This window comes from Lithobates pipiens, unplaced genomic scaffold (assembly GCF_037356315.1).
Source record: "Lithobates pipiens isolate NorthernLeopardFrog02 unplaced genomic scaffold, aLitPip1_a1.2 Scaffold_27, whole genome shotgun sequence".
NCBI lineage: Eukaryota > Metazoa > Chordata > Amphibia > Anura > Ranidae > Lithobates > Lithobates pipiens.
The window spans coordinates 190478866-190496130 of NW_027507788.1; the positions used below are offsets into that span (position 1 = coordinate 190478866).

General features: G+C 44.3%; 1 protein-coding gene across 2 annotated transcripts in view; it reads left to right on the top strand.

The window, feature by feature from the left end:
* Window positions 1–247: 247 nt before the first annotated feature.
* RERE (arginine-glutamic acid dipeptide repeats) overlaps window positions 248–17265 on the top strand; it is a 498733-nt gene continuing 481715 nt past the window's right edge. For both annotated transcript variants that reach the window (XM_077458063.1, XM_077458062.1), the window contains exon 1: window positions 248–502. The gene's annotated coding sequence lies outside the window, so the exon portion shown is untranslated. The remainder of the gene's footprint in view (window positions 503–17265) is intronic.

The following is a 17265-nucleotide window of genomic DNA, read 5'->3' on the forward strand; positions in this document are numbered from 1 at the left end:
GGCAGCCCTAGCGCGGTGACGTCGCCGAGACCCGTATGTTGGGCTCTAGCTCTTTCGCCCTTGCTTACGTTTTTTTTTTTTTTTTTTTGTTTAAATCACTTTCGAGGTTTCTATGAGTGGCCTGCGTCACCCCCGTACGTAGCCTCGGGGCGGTGCCTGTGCGCCGGTATTCCCCAATGATCGGGCGCTTTGCTGGAGGGTGGGCGGAGTTATGGGCGGCTGGACGGTGGGGGAGGAGGAGTCAGTTGTTGGTTGCTCTCATACACACATACAGAGTCCAAGCACCGGGAGAAAGCCGGCCCTCCCCCATCCATCACTCAGCTTACTGTGACATCGTTGTAGGCCTCAGGATAGTAGAACTCCAGGGGAGCAGCTTTCCCACACAGCCCCAGCCTCTGTGCACACTGACCCGGGCACGGCCGCCCTCACCCTCCCGCGCCTGGCTCTCTTTCTCTGCGGGCTCCACACAAACCTTTATTGATGGTGTAGAGCATCGGGGAAGGTAAGTGCCCCCTCCTCCTCCTCCTCCCCCTGTGCATGCAGTGTTGGGGGGCAGCGAGGGAATGAGAGGGCTCTCCCACAGGCCTGGGCCACTATGGCAGGAGTAGTGTGGCTGCCTGTATTGAAGTGCTCATTATTCCCTATTGTCCTCCTGGTGCTGGCCATACATGAACCCATATTATTTGATCTGTACCCCCCAGACTGCCACATTCCTCTCACCTAGGGCCAGGCAGGCCAATAGGGCACAGCCAAATGCCATGGCGCTGTACGGGGCCCGGTGAGACAGATTGAAGCGTCTACTTATTATAATAAACATTTGTATTGTCGGTAGGGATTGTGCCACGCTGTATAAACCCTGGAAGTGAATACGCCTTGATTTGTACCACTTGCATCGCGTTTAACGCATGGTAAACACACTTGCGCCAATGTGTGCGCCCCTCCCCCCCCCATGAGAAAACAAAACAATCCTTGTGGGGCCTTCCTGCAAGGCAAGGGTTAAATATTGGGTAAGTCTAGGGCAGTGATGCCTTGGCACCCCAGATGTTTTGGGTCTACCTTTCCCATGATGATCATGCACTCTGCAGTGTAGTGGAGCATCATGGGAAATGTAGTTCCAAAACATCTGGGGTGCCAAGGTTCTCCATCACTGGTCTAGGGGGGTTGATGGAAAGGTGGGAATACTTCCCTTTATTCGCTTCCAATAGTAATATGGGGCTCTAGACGCTACCTATATCTAACAGGATATTCTAATTAAATCCAAACCTAGTGGAGCTAGGCACTATTCTGTATTAATCATAATATACAAATTACACTGCCCAGTCTCTGGCGACTTGCAGTATACACAAAACTGAGTTAGTTCATGTGGCAGGTCACTAGGCAGAGTATGCATATACTAGGGGTAATAGCCCAGGAGAGGCAATAAGGAGGGGGGTAGAGGAGGATTAAGGAACCAAGGTCCCTACCAAGAGACTACCCTTTATTACTCGCCCGCTGGTACTCTTCTGTACCCTCCAGCATGCCATGTTGTGGACGGGCCTCTGTGTCATCATGTACAATGCAGGACTGTGGGTCTCCCTTAGGCCCCTTTCACACGGACGGGTGTTCTGCCGCAGTTTAGTATGTTTATTTATTTTTTCTGTGAAATTCAAGACTCCAGGCAGAGCGATCAGCTGCATTGGTACAGTGCGATTACCTGCGTTTACGTGCGTTTCTGTGCAGTTGCGTTCAGCTGCAGTTATCTAATATAGTTGTTCCCATAGCAACCCTTTTTATTTTATTTATTTTTTTGGTCCCTTGAATCCCTTCTCACGCTGCTATCCGCAGTTGACACAAAAGACTGCGATTACCTGCGGTTATGTGCATAGAGCTGCGCTACATCGCACCTGGACACATTTGATTCTATTCTATTGGCACCGAACTGCATGTAACGAAATCGCAGCGAAACGCTGTGTGTGAATGGGGCCATAGGAAAGCATTGTGTGCTTTTTAGCTGCGGTAGAAAACTAGAAAATCCACAGCTAAAAGCACAGTTCTATCCGTCCGTGTGAAAGGGGCCTTAGTGCTTGACGTGACCACTGCCCGGAGGGCAATATAGAAGAGGCTTCGGGGGGCTGAGCGAGGAGTAAGCTAAGTATTAGGGCTTATTTACACAATGGACAGTGACTGGCGTTTTCCGCACTAAATAAGCGTCAGTCACCGTTTTCTGTGTTCCCCATTCGCACCATCATCCTGGTGTCGTGTGCAGAGCAGTGGATGACATCACACTGTTATGCAGGGACATAAATTGAGTGTCATTGTGTGATGCTTCGAATAAAGTTATTAAAAAAAAAAAGTAAACGGTGTGATGCGCTGAAATATGCTGGACCTTGCACAGATAACTGCCCGCATAATAATACACCACATTTCACTGCGTTGGTTAGTGTGAACCACAGCAAAAACCAACATACTTTTTGTTTTCCTTGATGTGTGCTATGACGCATTATAGTAAATGATAATAAAACATGTTCCATTCTTACCCAGTATACATCAACGCAGCACAATGGTCTGAGCCAGGTCTGTTGACAAGCTGAAATCCCACCATTTACATTTCATTGGGTTTATGTTGAACAACACAGGCACAACAGATGTGGCGTGAATGGGCCTTAAAGTGGGAATAAACCTTCCCTATCCTTTACAGCCAAGGAAGCTGCCATCTTAGCTTCTGTTTGATCTGCAGTTGCCATGGTGCTGCATATTTGATCAATAATAATGCCCGACATTTGAGGAATTGACAGTTCGATTGAGAGCATGAGCGATTTTAACAGTTATTCACTGCATGCCTCTTAATTCAACTGTTTTGGGAAACCGCTAAGGCTCCATTCACATTAGCATGACTCCAGTCGCACGATTTTCCAGTGTGACTTTCATGTCACTTTTGCTGCAACTTACATCCATTGAGTGTAAAGCTGGGTTCACATCATCGCCACATGCAGCTACCAGCAAGGGTCCAATGCGCCCCCATTCGCCTTTTCAGGTCCAATTTGAGCCCACATTTTTGGCTGGATTTGGACCTGAAACAGACCAAAAGACGTACAGGGCTTCGCACTAGAGCTGCAGCAGAGATATGTGAAACGGCTCCATAGAGAGCCAGTTAAAATCTACTATTGCGAATTGGATGCGGTGAACCCAGCCTAAAGTTGGATCAAAGTCATTTAAAAATTTGCTGCAACTTTAAAACGGTGTTCCGGCCTCCCCCTGCAAAAATTAAGTCAGCAGCTATACATACTGTAGCCCCTGACTTTAATAATTAGGACACTTGCCTGTCCTGGAATCCAGAGATGTCGGCACTGCAGCCAATGTTTCTGTAGCATGCCGCCGCCGTTTCCGGGAACAGGTACCCAGCAGTAAAGCATTTCGGCTTCACAGCCGGGTCCCTACTACGCATGTGTGAAGCCTGCTGTGCTCTTACTGGCCCCAGCAGCAGGGGAGGGAGGAGGCCAAACTTCTGAATGGCCTCTCCGTGGCGAGATCCAACAGAAGTGGGGACAGTGTACCTATCAAAAAACAGGTACACGCTCCCCCCCCCCCCCCAAAAGGTGCCAAATGTGACACCAGAGGAAGGGAGGAGACCGATCAGCGTAAGTTCTACTTTTGGGTGGAACTCCGCTTTAAGTGTCACTGATTTGAACAGGTGCTATTGAAAAGAATGGACTGCAACTTGTCGTGTGTTTTTGATGTCCAAAGTCACATGACAAGTGTCAATGGAACTTAAATCGGTGTGTTTAGTACAAAAAACAAATCCTTTTACTGTGCACATCTGTATTTAAAATGTGAACAAAATGTACTTGCAGGTCTGAAAGGCACATGGGTTATGATGTGAGCATCAGCTGGCTGGTGCCTACATTTTCCTGGGGCTCCATAGACATCTATTATAGTCTGGCCCAGAGTGTGCATTAAAGCAGAGCTAAACGCTTACTGAGGCGCTTATCTCCCTTCAGTGGTCCAATGTTCCTTGCTGCTGGGTGCCAGTCTGCAGCCATTGTCACTGGCTGGCACAGGAGTGCAGTCATCTTGGCGCTGAGCTGCACTTGCACAGCTCAGTGTACGTTCCAAAGGAGACTGTGAGCAGGCAGGTAGGTTTATTTTTATTGCAGAAGAGATATTGCCTGCTTTAGGCCTCGTTCACACCTTGGTGCAGAGACATCCATTTTTGTGCATGCGTTCTGCAAGGGCACAAAAAACAATTGTTCTCTATGTGCCCTGTTCACACCACAACATTGGTATCACGTGCAGATTTTTTTCTGTGCAGTAATGTGCAAAGTGTTTGCAGTTTTCTCCACAGGGAGAAAGCTAACATGACATCAACATTGGTGTGAACAGGGCATATAACTGATGTTTGTGCATAAAAACTCACTAAAACGCACATGTAAATGGGTGTCTCCAAGTGAAATCTGTGCGGTTTTCCCATCAGTTTTCATTCAGATATGGTGTGAATGAGCCATAAGTGTTCATCTAGGCAAAAGACAGCCAGTGCCCCAGGTGCTGATATATTATAATTTTTGATTTTTTTGAGCTAGCCATTTACTGTTAGATTTCTCTCTTTCAGCCCCATCTGTGCAAAACGGTGTAGATGGAGGAATCTCCATTGCTGGCCTTGTGGCTGTCTGAATACCTGAACAGTGACAGCATCTGATTGGATAGAGTCACTGTTCAACTGAAAACCTAGCTTAGTCAATTTTTCTATTGTCTTCTTGCCAGTGAAGGACTCGGATAGCATTAGGCTGGCCTCATACCTGTGAGTTGCCGTTTTATTTGGAATGGCACCCCAATTCATGCATACAGTAGGTGCCAACACGCATACCATGTGCTATGTTGCCAAGACTGGTGCAAGTATGGTTTTTTTCATCCATTAGTTAATGAACTGCCATAATGCACATGCATTATGGGGCCCCAAATCCCTACTGAGTATATGAGCTCATAGTGGGGGCAGATTTCTTGCTGCCTGTGAGCATTCATCATACTGGAAAGCTTGCATGGTTCGCAGTACAGAGATTTTACTACAGTGAGAATTGCCGGAATCCCAGAACTGGCCTATTAACTGAGCAAGAACATCAAAAAGATAAGGCTACAAATGTCCTTCCTGGAAAACTGGATTTTTGTGTTCTCTTTTGAAGATCGGTAGAGCAAAAGATCTGTCAGAGTATGGCCAGGCTTGGATGTATCACTCAATCACATAGAACTCGATCCTTCACCCGGTAATGCTATGTATATTGACTGATGGATCTGATCTGCAGCTTTTTATTCTGTGAAAGGGCAAGAGTTGGTGAAACCCTATTGTGATTTATTCATGGAATATTATGTTACATGCCAAAAGTTTTACATTTCACATTTGAGTTTAGTCTTGTAGGTTCTTGTTTACATGAGCTTCATGGGCTTAGGGTGAAGCCAAGTCAGAAGTGAGACTAATAGTTTATTTGCTTTCTTGGTTTAGTAATGTAGTGTCAATGATGATAAATCACGTGCAATCTTATGATGATGTTTACTTTTTATTGTGGGTTTTTTTTTTTTTCTGATGGAACTGTTTGTTTTGTGTAACCAGGATGGAGCAGAGCTGAAAGATTAGTTGCAGTAGAGGAGAGGTGCTTATAAACCATGACTGCACTCCTCTTTGCTGCCATCTATGTTTACATTATGTATGTAAGTGTTTTTTTTTTTTTTTTTTTTTGGGGTTGGGTTTTGTATGTTAGATGGTGACAGGAAGCTGACACACGATGCTCAGACCGAGCCTATCTTTGTTCTTGTATGTAATTTATTGTTCTTGTGCATGCACCATGGTTTAGAGTTTGGACAACAGGAAGTCAAATCGATGAATAATCTGTTTTGATTTTCGAGTGTGTTTGTGGTCTTTACAACAGCTCGATCGTTGCTCTGCATTCACACGTAGCGTTTCTTGCGTGTTTTCCCTCTTCCATTCGTTTTAACAGGCTGCTCTACATGTGAAAAATACAGCAAACTAGCTCATGTAGCTGAGCCTTGCAAGTTTTTAACCATGCATTTGTTGTGTGCTGTAAAACCCGCATCTGCTTGCTGTGTTTGGGCTGCCATTAACAGTGAATGGCACCACAAATGTGACTCACGTTTTTTAGCTTGTTTGGTAAACACGCAGGTGTGAATGGAGCCTAATGCGTTTATACATGACCATTGTTTTTCATGGTTTGTTGTAGAAGTTGGGAAACTACCCTGTTTCCCCGATAGTAAGACACCCCCGATTGTAAGACATATCGGGAGTTTCAGAGGGGTCGGCTAATATAAGCCGTACCCCGAAAGTAAGACATATGTCTTACTTTCGGGTTAACACTGGGGTATTGCCGCCTCCCTCTCATCTAGCTGCGTGCCGCCTCCTGCCCACGTCCGCACCGTCCCCCTCTCCCATACGTCGCCGCGTCTGCCATTTCCCTCTGATCTTAATGAGCGCCGCCTCCTGCCCACGCCTGAGCCGTCCCCTGCACTTGTCACTGCCGCCTCCTGCTTAAAATACGGTAATGCACACAGTATTAATCGTACATCAGTAAAACATACACACTGGCATACTGGGGTATCATCTGCTGTATTTAACCCAGTGGGTATCAGCAGGTGTCACACTGGATTAAATACAGCAGGTGGTACTGTATCACACATAAATCTGTTTTATCTTCCAGTATTCCACTGTTCGTTCTGACCATTTTTCATTGTTTTACATGTTATGCAATGTTGTAACAAGATATTCTTGGCACTTCCTTTTATAAAACTGTTTTGTGGTGAATACAATACTGTTCAGGTTGTTAATAAATGTTAATTTTATGGTTAAAACAAAAAATTCGACAATTTTTTTCCAATATAAGACATACCCCGAAAGTAAGACCTAGTGGGGCTTTTGGGGATAAAAAGAAAGTAAGACACTGTCTTACTTTCGGGGAAACATGGTACCAATCGGGTTCAAATGGCTAAAGAGCTGATGTAAAGCCCAAACTCCAGGCAACTTTGGTGTGTGTGGGTTATTTATTTTTTCTTTAAGGTTGGCAAAGGGTAGATCCCCTATCAGCATTTTAAATTATTTGTGTTCCCTTTTTTAAAGATTTTCTCTCTTCCTTAGATCCTGTCTTTAGGAATCAAGGATAAATCTTCACACTGCAGACAGCAATGCAAACTAGACAGCTTCTAAGCCTAATGCTGCATACACACGACCGGACTTTTCAATGGACTAGGTCTGACGGACTTTCTGAACGAATGGACTTGGCCACACACGACCGTTCGAAAGTCCGTTCGAAAGTCCGTTCGAAAGTCCGTTCGAAAGTCCGTTCGAAAGTCCGTTCGAAAGTCCGTTCGAAAGTCCGTTCGAAAGTCCGTTCGAAAGTCCGTTCGAAAGTCCGTTCGAAAGTCCGTTCGAAAGTCCGTTCGAGATGACGTAAACGGGACTAAACAAGGAAGATCAATAGCCAGTAGCCAATGGTTGCCCTTACGTCGTATCTGGTCCGTTGGACTAGCACACAAACTGTTTCCCCAATTTTTAGTCCGTCGGACAGATTTAAAACACGTTTTTCATTTCTAGGTCCGACTTTTGGGGGGGGGGGGGGGGGGAAGTCAGCTGAAGCCCATACATGATCGAATTGTCTGATGGATTCCGGTCTGCTGGACCAAGTCTGCTGTAAAGTCTGATCGTGTGTATGCGGCATTACTCGCTCCTATTAAAAAAATGTATTAATGTGTGCCCTAGTTGGGGAAACTTCCCTCGCTTTCTGTTTTATAATACATGTGAAAAAATAATTGAGGGGATATCTCACAATGGTGATGGTTTGCAAAAAAAAAAAGCGTGACAGAGGATCTAACACTTCACTGTAGCCAAAACAAAAAAAAGAATACGAATTGTGTAGAAATATCCAGAATGTGTTAAACCAACTTTCACTTTTACCTACCCAAGGAAGGTTATGGTCTAATATCTCTAAGCTTTAATTATGTTATTATGCACATAAGCCACTGTTGAGTGTCTCTGTGGCATTTAGAAATACATACATATGAGAGAATTCATGTACTACCACACTTAAACTCTGGATTGAGTGTTTATAGGGGCCCAAATAATAATCTTGCAAATTTTTACTTTAATATTTGAATTCTAAGGGGATGGAAACAGTAGACCAAAAGTGGTTGCATGGAACAAGAGTTATTCTGAGCTGCAGTTCTGCTGTCACATGTAAATATATAGGCTTTCATGAATGGGAGGGGAGGAGGTCATGTGCAGGCCAAATACTTCCTGTTTGTATAGAAAGCATGTTGCAAGCTGGTGAGGTCAGCAGTGACTGACACTCAAATCCTGATTTTTTTTTTTCTTTGTATATATTCTGTTCCTTGTGTTCAGCACAGTTGCTTGCTGACTTCCAGAGGAGATACCGGCCCACTACAGGGAGGGAGATATATCAAAACTTGAGGGAAATGAAAATGTTCATATTTAACACAATCTTGCAATTTATAACCTATACTAGAATGAAAGGTAGTATATTATTATATTATTATTATACAGGTTTTATATAGCGCCAACAGTTTGCTCAGCGCTTTACAACATGAGGGCAGACATTACATTTACATTACAATTTGGTACAAGAGGAATCGGAGGGCCCTGGTTTACACAGTCAATTTCATCACTTTCTGTAGTGTCATACAATGACCTCTGTGTGTGAAGGAGTGTAATTGACACATTTCAAAACCTGTCTAAAAACTACCAATCTGTGAAGCATTTTTTTTTTTTTTTTCTGGAACATAGGTGTCAAATTTTGGTTTAACGGTTTTATTTTGGTTTAAACCTATAGTGAAGAAATAACAAAAACTTGTGAAGATTTGTTCCAAGGTGTACATTGTTTAAACTCTAATCTAGTAAGCCTCCTACACACGGTACAATTGTTGGCAGGGGATTGTCTGACAGACTGTTGTCCTAAAATCTTACTGTTGGTACGCTCCTTTTGACAAATGCTGTCCAGTTTTTCGCCAGCAAATGTTGAATGACAGGCTAGTAAATTTTCAACAGCCTACGATTTGGCGTCAGATTTTCATATGGTCAGTACACAAATCTGTGACACAAGTCAAAAATTTACAAATTGCGTATCGTTATTATGCAAGACAAGATCCTGGCACATGCCCCTTTGACAAACTTCAGATGCTCGGTTGGCCAACAATCGTACTGTGTGTATGAGGCTTTAGATTGGGCCACCTGAGATTCACCCCAGTTGGTTTGTATAGTCCGATGCTGTGCGAACATGGAACAACATTTCCTTCAGGGTGGGATTGTATTTTATTCTTGGGGTACAAGTGGGCAGTACAGTGGTGTAGTGGTTAGCATTCTCACCTAGCAGTAAGAAGGGTCGCTGGTTCGAATCCCAACCACGACACTACCTGCCTGGAGTTTGCATGTTCTCCCTGTTCCTGCGTGTGTTTCCTCCGGGTACTCCGGTTTCCTCCCACAATCCAAAGACATGCAGGTAGGTTAATTGGCTTCTGTAAAAAAAATTGGCCCTAGTATATGAATGGGGACCTTGGATTGTGGGCTCCTTAGGGACTGATGTGAGTGTGCAATGTACAGGGATAGGGACAATTGTAGACGCTCAGGTTGAACTTGATGGACTGGTGTCTTTATTCAACCTAACTAACTATGAAACTATGAAGTGGCGGTGGGAAAGTATTATTACATTTTAACGTGTATGTATAACCCAATCGTTTTTGTTGGATTTAGGTGCTGGGAAGGATTAAAGCCCCAGTTAGTTACATTTTTGCTGTCTTGTGTCCAGTTTAGGGGGATATCCCTTCACTTCCAGTCTCAAAGACACAAAAGAAAGTGAGAGGATTTCTTCTCCTAAGGCAGTTGTCACCAAAACTGGTGTCCCCATTGGAAAATCTACCTGTAAGAGCTGTAGAATGTTGGTATTTTTAGTTCTGTATCTATGACAATAGTCAGCATAGATGCAGAAATAGGTGGATTCGCCCTAATAGGGACAATAAAAACTTGAGAGGTTTCAATTTTTCCTTACTCCATCCAAAGCGAAAGAAATACAATTTTGGCTATTCAAAGACTTTAAAGAATTTGCTCACGGTGAACAAAATGCCTTTGTAACTTTTTTCTGGAAGAACGTACCCTGTATAGAATGTGGGCTGCAGAGCTCACACTGTGGCCCTTCTAGCAGTTTTTTTAATGCGTTCCGGACTCCAAATTCTGGTTCAGAAGGAGCTCTTTCACACCATACATGCATGAAAACTGATGGGGAAAACCACACAGATTTCTCTTGCAGAGTGTACATCAGTTTCACATCGGCTTTCATGCGTGTCAGTTATATGACCTGTTCACACCAATGTTGATTTCATGTCATTCTCCCCCCCCCCCCCCCCATGCAGAAACCTGCATACATGTTGCAGATTCTTGCACAAAAAAAAAAAAAATGATCTGTGTGGTGTGAACAGGGCACATAGAGAACAATTGTTTTCTGTGAGCCCTTGCAGAAAAACTGATGTCCCTGCACCATGGTGTGAACGAGGCCAAAGTGTCCAATGAGCTGAATGACTTCACATTTCTCTTGCTAGGGGATTGCATGGTTACAGCATAGGGCAGTGATGGCGAACCTTGGCACCCCTGATGTTTTGGAACTACATTTCCCACGATGCTTATGCACTCTGCAGTGTAGAGGAGCATCATGGGAAATGTAGTTTCAAAACATCTGGAGTGCCAAGGTTCGCCATCACTGGCATAGTGGTTTGAACACTAGTTTTGCAACATTTGGACCAGGGAAGCCAGTTGTTGTCTATGGCTTCTTCTTGTGGACAGAATTCTGACTGTTAAACACACTGCAATGGGTGATCTGCATCCAGCACATTTTAAACGGATTGTAATAATGTGAAAGTCAAGGCACATTGACTAGAGCAGTGATGGCGAACCTTGGCACCCCAGATGTTTTGGAACTACATTTCCCATGATGCTCTGGCACTCTGCACTGTAGTGGAGCATCATGGGAAATGTAGTTCCAAAACATCTGGGGTGCCAAGGTTCACCATCACTGGCCTAGAGGGTAGAGTGATACAGCTGGAAAAAAAAAATAGTTTTGACTTCCTATTTAACTGATTTCATCAACCTCAGTATGTAGTCTTTTTACATGTTGGTGCAAAAAAAAAAAGGCAATATTACCTTTTGTTTGCCTTTCATCATTGTTACACCTCCATGATCTTCTGCTTCCTTTCCTTTCCATCTCCGTATTGCACATATTTCCCATTGATTTCCTCTCCTGCTTGGTTTGACTCTGACTGTGTCAGGCATTGGATTAAATCCACATGGGGGCCGCATCCGGCCTGCAGGCAATCAGTTGACAGCTATGCTTTAAATCAACACTGATGGTTTTTAATACATGAATTCAAATTAAGTATCTCCTAGCCTCAGATTGCTGTGGACTCTGTGAAGGGTGAAACTGCTGGCGTAATGAGATCCTCCATACTGATCATGTTAGCTGAGATGCTGCAAACCAGCCTTTTTTTTTCACAGGTTTTGACCAGCTCTCTTTGCACAAGTGAAAGTGGATGCTTGTTTAACAGCTCTGTTTGTACTGCAAATAATATTTGGACTTCTCATCTTGTCTTCAGCAGCTTATAGCAGTCAGTTCATTGGGCAGTAGACGGGCAGCATACATAAACAGCTCCTACTCAGCGCTGCCTAATTTATGCTTTGCTAAAAGCTAAAAACACCCCTAGCAATTATGTCCAGTTTAGTGTTTGTGCATATCATTCTTGTGACACATTCATAAGAGCGTTTTGAGGGGCATATTGGTGATGTACAATCTTAAAGTTTTTTTTTTTTTTTTTTTTCTGCCTAAATGGAAATACATATATATAACGCAAACAAAATAAACATTTAATCAGAAGTAGCTAACGTGTATCTAAAAGCTTGAAAAGCAACATTTCGTTACTTGCAGCTTACCAGTCCTTAACCACTTCAGCCCCGGAGGATTTGGCTGCTGAATGACCTTGCCATTTTTTTGCTTTTCGGCACTGCGACGCTTTAACTGACAATTGCGCTGTCGTGCGACGTTGCGTCCAAACAAAATTGACGCCCTTTTTTTTCCCACAAATAGAGCTTTCTTTTGGTGGTATTTGCCTCTGTAGTTTTTTTTGTGATATAAACAAAAAAAAGTGACAATTTTGAAAAAAAGCAATATTTCATACTTTTTGCTATAATAAATATCCCAATCGGGACTGTGACATTATAGTGGACACATCAGACACTTTTGACACATTTTTGGTACCATTGGCATTTATACAGCGATCAGTGCTATAAAAATACACTGATTACTGTAACAATGTCACTGGCAGGGAAGGGGTTAATGCCAGGTGGAGATCAAGGGGTTAACTGTGTTCCTTAGGTGTGTTTCTAACTGTAGGGGGAGGGAACCCCAGAGGAAGTGACGTATCGTGGTTCCTAGCTAATAGGAACTCACGCTCTGTCACGACGCACAGAACAGGGATTTGTGTTTACACACACACACACACACTTCCCTGTTCTGCTCTCGTGCCCGCGATCGCTCGTGGCTGGAGGACATTGCGACCGTCGCCAGGAGCATTGGCACCTCTGCTGTGCAGTGGGCGCGTGCCTGCTATCACGATCCCGAGAGCCGATGTGTAGCTACAACGGCTCACGGGATCGTGCCGACCTGCCACTGTAAAATGATGGCGGCTGGTCGGCAAGGGGTTAAAGTGGATGTAAAGGATTCGCATATACCCAGTGATATCTGCCTAGCTCAAATTTCATGAATTGAGTTTACCTCCACAGTTCTCCTGTTGGAACATAATAGCTCAGTGGGGGAGATCACTGTACTAACATTTTATTAGTACAGTGATCAGCCCGCTGGGTTAAACAATAAAAAAGGGGGCGTATAAAGGAAAATATCAGTTCGCAGAAGATAACTTGGAAGGTTAATAAGATTATTTATTATATAAAGCGACAAACTATTTCTAGTCAGATATCGACAGATACAGTATCTCACAAAAGTGAGTACACCTCTCACATTTTTTTAAATGTTTTATTATATCTTTTCATGTGACAACACTGAAGAAATGACACTTGGCTGCAATGTAAAGTAGTGAGTGTACAGCTTGTATATCAGTGTAAATTTGTTGTTCCCGCAAAATAACTCAACACACAGCCATTAATGTCTAAACCGCTGGCAACAAAAGTGAGTACATCCCTAAGTGAAAATTTCCAAATTGGGCACAACGTGTCAATATTTTGTGTGGCCACCATTATTTTCCAGCACTGCCTTAACCCTCTTGGGCATGGAGTTCACCAGAGCTTCACAGGTTGTCACTGGAGTCCTCACCACTCCTCCATGATGACATCACGGAGCTGGTGGATGTTAGAGACCTTGCGCTCCTCCACCTTCTGTTCGAGGTTGCCCCACAGATGGTGGTCTGGAGACATGCTTGGCCAGTCAAGCCAAGGCAGTGGTCGTCTTAGAGGTGTGTTTGGGGTCGTTATCTTGTTGGAATGCTGCTCTGTGGCCCAGTCTCTGAAGGGAGGGGATCATGCTCTGCTTCAGTATGTCACAGTACATGTTGGCATTCATGGTTTCCTCAATGAACTGTAGCGCCCCAGTGCCGAAAGCACTGATGCAGCCTCAGACCATGACACTCCCAATACCATGCCTGACTGTAGGCAAGACACTTGTCTTTGTACTCCTCACCTGGTTGCCGCCACACATTCTTGACACCATCTGAACCAAATAAGTTTATCTTGATCTCATCAGACCACAGGACATGGTTTCAGTAATCCATGTCCTTAGTCTGTTTGTTTGTCTTCAACAAACTGTTTGCAGACTTTCTTGTGCATTATCTTTTGAAGAGGCTTCCTTCTGGGATGACAGCCATGCAGACCAATTTGATGCAGCGTATGGTGTGAGCACTGGTAGGCTGACCCCCCCCCCCCCACCCCTACAGCCTTTGCAGCAATGATACAGCTATTTCCCACCTCTGGATATGAGGCTGAGGATGTGCACTCAACTTCTTTGGTCGACCATGGCCAGGCTGTTCTGAGTGGAACCTGTCTTGTTAAACTGCTGTATGGTCTTGGCCACTGTGCTGCAGCTCAGTTTCAGGGTCTTGGCACTCTTCTTATAGCCTAGGCTATCGTTATGTAGAGCAACTATTATTATTTTTTTCAGATCCTCAGTTCTTTGCCATGTGGTGCCATGTTGAACTTCCAGTGACCAGTATGAGAGAGTGAGAGCGATAACAAATTTAACACACCTGCTCCCCACTCACACCTGAGACCTTGTAAAACAAATTAGTCACATAACACAGGGGAAGGAAAATGGCTAATTGGGCCCAATTTGAACATTTTCACTTAGGGGTGTACTCACTTTTTTTTTTGTCGGTGGTTTAGACATTAATAGGGCTGCAATGAACGATTACTTCCATAATCGATTAGTTGACTGTTGTTTTGATGAATCAGTTAATAACCTTAAAAAAAAAAGGGTGGTGCATAATTTGGTTAATATGTAAAGTTTAAAGAAAAGGCAATTTATATTTAAATATCTCTATGGAATTGTAAATATAAATAACCAACTATATGGTTAGAGAGCAAAATATCTAATCCACTCTGAGAATAAGGCCCCTTTCACACATGCGGATGGTATGTCCGTATTTCATCCATCCGTTTGCGGATGAAATACGGACATACATTCATCCCTATGGGATAGCGGGTGTCTGCGGATGAACATCCGCAGACACCCGATATCGTCCGCCTCCGCTACTGTCGCGTGTGTGCGCGCGTGTGTGTGCGCGCGTGTGTGTGTTTTTTTTTTTTTTTTTTTTTTTTTTTTTTTTTTTTTTGTAGAACTGTGAATGCAATATTTACAGTAGCGATTTGCTCTTTTTGTACTGTAAAGGGCTATTTTCTTTTTCCTTTTAACCCCATTATATTACTGACCAATAAATCTATTATGAAAATAGTAATCGATTATTTTCATTGATTAGTTGTTTCAGCCCTAGACATTAATGGTTGTGTGTTGAACAACAACTGTGTGTTATACAAGCTGTACACTCCTTTACATTGTAGTAAAGTGAAATTTCTTCAGTGTTGTCACGTGAAAAGAGATGATAAAACATTTACAAAAAATGTGAGGGGTGTACTCACTTATGTGAGATACTGTGGTTTTTCTGTACTTGTTGATCTTCTGAGAAAAAGAAAACGAATACTCTCACCACATTTAGACTGCATTCACACCCACGATTTCAAAGCGCTGAGGTGTGAATAACAAATCAGAGAACGCACATTTGATATGCCATTAATTTGAATGGCACCTGAAATCACGTTGTGGTTCTGCCACGACTGTCTTGTGAGAAATTGCGCTGCATTCGTGGCAACCCACATCGCATGAAGCTTGTTGCCCTAAAAAAAAAAAGTTCAGGAGCAAGTTTTGGGCGACATGCTTCATGCGATTTGGGTTGCTATGATTGCTGCGCGATTTATCATGCCTGAACCCCACTGCATTTTTAGGTGCCATTTCAAATGAATGGAGTTCCAAATGTGCGTTCTGCAATTTGTCATTCACACCTCTGTGCTTTTTTTGCCACAAACTTGCCCACAACTCAAAATGCAGAGGTGTGAATGCAGACTTAAAGAGGAAGTAAACTCTTATGGGTTTTACTTCCTTTTTTTGTTCCCTGCAAAGTAAAAGCATATTGCGCTAGTATGCGGTGCATACTAGCACATTCTGTGACACTTACACGTATTCCGACTCTGTGACTGTCTGGAGTTGCGCGATGTCACTCCCGTACATTCGCCACCAGTCACGGCACTCACTAGTGAAGAAACGACAAGGTGGGCCATTTCTTCACAGCGCATGTGATGACATCGGCGCTGTACAAAGTAAATCTCTCTTAAATGACACACGTTTAGGAGATATTTACTGTACCCATGAGTAAGCCTTGTTTATAGGCTTACTTAAAGGTACAACTTTGAAATGGTGGTTTACAACCTCTTTTAAGGATTTGTAAGATACAATTTATTATTTTGTTCATGGGTTTAGATGTACGGTACTTTGTTTTTGAAACTGTTAGAAGTATGGGTGCACTGAATGTAAATTTTGGTACCGAAAAAGCAGGATGCACTTAGCCGAAAATGACAGGTTTTAAAAAATATTTATATTTTTATATACAATTGTATATAAGTGCAAGAAAAGCTCAAGAAAAATGCAGTCTCTGACCATGTCTGCAATCTTTTAAACACGTTGCAAAATTTCCATTTGGTGCACCTCTAAGCAGACGTGATGCAGGAGATGGTCAGAGACTGCGGGCGTGATGCAGGAGATGGTCAGAGACTGCGGGCGTGATGCAGGAGATGGTCAGAGACTGCGGGCGTGATGCAGGAGATGGTCAGAGACTGCGGGCGTGATGCAGGAGATGGTCAGAGACTGCGGGCGTGATGCAGGAGATGGTCAGAGACTGCGGGCGTGATGCAGGAGATGGTCAGAGACTGCGGGCGTGATGCAGGAGATGGTCAGAGACTGCGGGCGTGATGCAGGAGATGGTCAGAGACTGCGGGCGTGATGCAGGAGATGGTCAGAGACTGCGGGCGTGATGCAGGAGATGGTCAGAGACTGCGGGCGTGATGCAGGAGATGGTCAGAGACTGCGGGCGTGATGCAGGAGATGGTCAGAGACTGCGGGCGTGATGCAGGAGATGGTCAGAGACTGCGGGCGTGAAGCAGGAGATGGTCAGAGACTGCGGGCGTGAAGCAGGAGATGGTCAGAGACTGCGGGCGTGAAGCAGGAGATGGTCAGAGACTGCGGGCGTGAAGCAGGAGATGGTCAGAGACTGCGGGCGTGAAGCAGGAGATGGTCAGAGACTGCGGGCGTGAAGCAGGAGATGGTCAGAGACTGCGGGCGTGAAGCAGGAGATGGTCAGAGACTGCGGGCGTGATGCAGGAGATCAATGCAGCCTCCCAGTGCCCATGAGTTTCAGCCTGCCAGTGCCTGGTAATGCGATGTCACACTTTGTCATGGAGCTGGATCAGAATTGCTGGGCAGCTGCTGTAACAATGTCCTGCCTCCTATAACACACCTCGCAATGATTCCTGGCATTGGATCAGTGTGCCATCTATCACAAGAGCTGGTCTAGGAGGCGGGATATTGTTACAGCGTTGCCCAGCGAATCAATCCAGATCCATGACACGGTGCGAGATTGCGCTACCAGGCACTGGTGAGGCTGCATCTGACACTCGCAGGGAGA